Below are 3755 nucleotides of genomic sequence, written 5' to 3' on the forward strand. Positions count from 1 at the left end.
TCAGCTATATATTCAAGTTCTTTACTGGAAAATACTGTTTTCCATACATAAGATGGACACTATAATTTTCTCTACTATGCAATAGAACTCCAGTTTCTTCCAGTTTCAAATAATTCGTGTCTCATCACCTTTTGAGCCCACAATATAGGAACTTTTAGCTTCCATGCTTCACGAACATTTTTCCTGAGTATAACTTACACATTCTATGAACTAAATATATGTGCTATATACTACCATGTGATCAATTCTACTATCTGTATGACATAAACTAGGGATAAACTGAATCCTGATAAAGTTGACTTAAATAGTTGTTTCATGTTGGTTGGATTCTTAAAACTTGATGACTTGAAGAGCTGATTTTTAGTTCTTGTCATACATCAAGTTAGTCATCTGGCACTAAAGCTTAAAGCTCCACTGAAACCACTTCCAGTAATTTCCTAAGAGGCCTGGCAGTTAACCTTAAACTCTCCCATTCTTATGTGTGCTGAAAGTAGACTATGGACTGAATATGATAGCCACTTAGTATCTGTATTGTTAACTATAACACCCCAAAGAAGTGAGAGAGTGAAAGGGAATGTGCCTGCCACAGAGGCGTGGGTGGTGTGTGTATGTGGGGTGGGATTGGAAGGATACTGGGAACATTGATGGTGGAGAATGAGCACTGGTCGGGGGATGGGTACTTGATCACTGTACGACTGAAACAGTATCATGAAAGTTTGTAAATCTGTAACTGTATCTCAAGGTGATTCATTAAAAAAAAAAAGTTCTCCCATCCCCATTCCAGACAAGCCCAGTCCCCTTTCCTAGGGAAGAACCACCTTTTTTCGTGGGTGTGGTCTCAATTGCCCCAACCAGCTAGTATTATATAAACTCCATGGTCACCTTAAGAGATCACATAAACCACTTCCTTACTGGTTTTACATGATTCAGACATTTGCCTCATGGACCAGACTTAGGAAACAAGAGCCACCCCAGAATTGTCATCCAAGGTAAGCAGGAAATGTCAGTGTGGGCAAGTGGGATACAGGAGCATTGAGGAGTCCTCACTTCTTGGGATTTCTGTGCCATGCAGGGGTAGAGATTTGCATTTTCATAGGATAGTCAATTTCTATGTAATTTGAGGATTATATACACTCATTGTGAATTCCAGTCATTGAAAGAGATTTGTCCAAACTTACATAAATTCTTGTTGCTTACTGATACCAATTTTCTGGTCTTTGACCAGAAACTCTCTGGTGTGTGTGTGTGTGTGTGTGTGTGTGTGTGTGTGTGTGTGTTTGATGTGTGGACAAGGGTTTAGAGTAATATCTGAAGTAAGGACCTGAAGTTATCTGTGTCTTTCACAATATTTCACTGAGGGTTGATTGTGTATATTTGGAGAGTAGATTGATGAAAGCAATATAACTGTGGGACTAGTATTTCTGCGAACTCTGATCTTGAGTGGAATCAAGAATGAGACGCAAGATTTCAGCAGGACAGCTAGGAGTGTGAGAAGCTAACCAGAGGAGTCTATACAACTCTTCCAGGGACCAGGCCCCAGTGAAAGACAGAGGGAGAATGAAAACAAACTAAAGCAAAACAAAAACAAAAGACAAACTTTTGTTTCAGCCAGGGCTGTGGGGGCTGAAAGATACTTCAGAGGAGTATTGATGGCAATAATTTGGAAGGAACATAAAATTGAGAGATGGTGAATGTTTGCAGGTTTGGGGGAGAATGGAATAAACGACGTTTAAGAGGTGATTATTAACTGTTAGTCCACAATATGAGTCAGTAGAATCCTACTAGTTGGTCTTGCTTGATTTTCTACACAACTGAACTAGAATAAGCCATTTACATTTAAGAAATGACGACTACGAATGAGAAAGAGTTGGAGAGACAGGTCAAGCCATATGGGGGAAACTATAAAGAGAAATAGTACCTTGAAAAGATGGGGACACTATTTTTATGTACCTTAGTGTCTTTATTTTAGCCTTTAAAATCTGCTGTGTAAGAACTAGAAAGGACTAGGCTTCATTTGTTTCACTTATGAATTCAAGAAAATACTAGTCAAGGTAAATAAGAGATACTTTTATAGTAATAAAAAAATTAATGACCCTTCTAAGCTCCTTTGGAAAATTCAGATTAAGACTTAGAATTTAACAGATGGAACAATTTAATGAAAATGTGTTTTGCAGGTCTTTGTTGGGTATTAGCAATAAACTAATAAATTACCTGAGAAACGAAAAAAAAGGGGGGGAGAAGAAAGCTGAGACAAAGAAGAGTAAGGCAGAAGTTGGAGTGGTTAGAATAGGGGCACACAACACTAATGATTAGATTACTTAATTTTATTAGGTAACAGTAATCGGCAAAATAAGAGAGGAAATGAATTAATTTACAAACCTTTCCCCTCTTTTGTCTCTTCCTCAGTATAATGAAGCAATCCAAAACACATGCAGTTTAGATATATATGCTGCATATTTAATTTATTTTTTGGTTTTTGGGTGACACCCAGTGTACTCAAGGATTGCTTCTGGATCTGCACTCAAAATCACTTCTGATGGGGTTCAAGTGACTACATGGTTGACCCAGGTTCTATTCCCAGCATCCCATATGGTCCCTTGAGCACCACCAGCGGTAATTCCTGAGTGCAGAGCCAGGAGTAACCCCTGTGAATCTCCGGGTGTGACCCAAAAAGCAAAAAAAAAAAAAAAAAAAAGCATGTATGCATGTATTGGGGCTGGAGCGATAGTACAGTGGGTAGGGCATTTGCCCTGCATGAGACCAACCCAGGTTCAATCCCCGGCATCCCATATGGTCCCCCAAGTATCGCCAGAAGTAATTCCTGACTGCAGAGCCAGGAGTAACCCCTAAACACCACTGGGTGTGACCAAAAAAGCAAAAAAAAAATAATGCATATATTTATATCAATAAAATTGTCTTTCTTACTGATATACATACCCTTTGTTAATTTTATATTCATTTATGTGTGTGTGGAGAGAGAGATTTAATTCCTTGTCAGTTTGAATGGAAGTGATCAGAACAATTATTCTATGAAGATTCTCTATGTGGCAGAATTTCATCCTTTCTTAAAATAATAGATGTTTTTGTCTAAGAGAACCAACTGATCAAGATCGATTTGGGCAACAGTGATTCAGAGTAAGAGGATCAGTGATTATCTGGGCATTATCTCCCATACCAGTTGCTTCTTGACCTGATGGGATGTAATGAGAAATGGGTTTGTGGGGTTGGAGCTTGCTGATAACTAAAAAGTATCACAGTCTCCTCAGGAGAATAAGGGCTATAAAACAATTTGCTTCTCACTTCTCACAGTGGTTGGAGAATCAGAATTTCTGAAAAAATATTTTATCACACCGATGTCTAGAACAATGGCATTTGAAGCCGCCCTGACTGAACTCAAAGCAGAGGCCAGCTGTCCCCTCTGTTTGGATTACCTCAGAGATCCGGTGACTCTTGACTGTGGGCACAACTTCTGTGACTTCTGCATCCGCCAGCGCTGGGAAGATTTAGAGGATGTCTTCCCCTGTCCTGCCTGCCTCTACCACTGTCCTGGCGGGAAACTCACGAGGAACTACCAATTGGGTAATATCATTGACATCATTGAGCAGCTCGCCAGCAGAAGCACTGGGCAGAATTGGCAGGAAGAAGAACCGCTCTTTGACGAACACAATGAGATCCCGGATTTGTTCTGTGAGGAGGATCTGGAGCCCGAGGAGGACCTGAGTGAGCTGCAGTGAGTCAAAAAAGAAGCTCAAAAT

This window comes from Sorex fumeus, unplaced genomic scaffold (genome assembly GCF_029834395.1).
Source record: "Sorex fumeus unplaced genomic scaffold, SorFum_2.1 ptg000039l, whole genome shotgun sequence".
In the NCBI taxonomy this organism is placed as follows: domain Eukaryota; kingdom Metazoa; phylum Chordata; class Mammalia; order Eulipotyphla; family Soricidae; genus Sorex; species Sorex fumeus.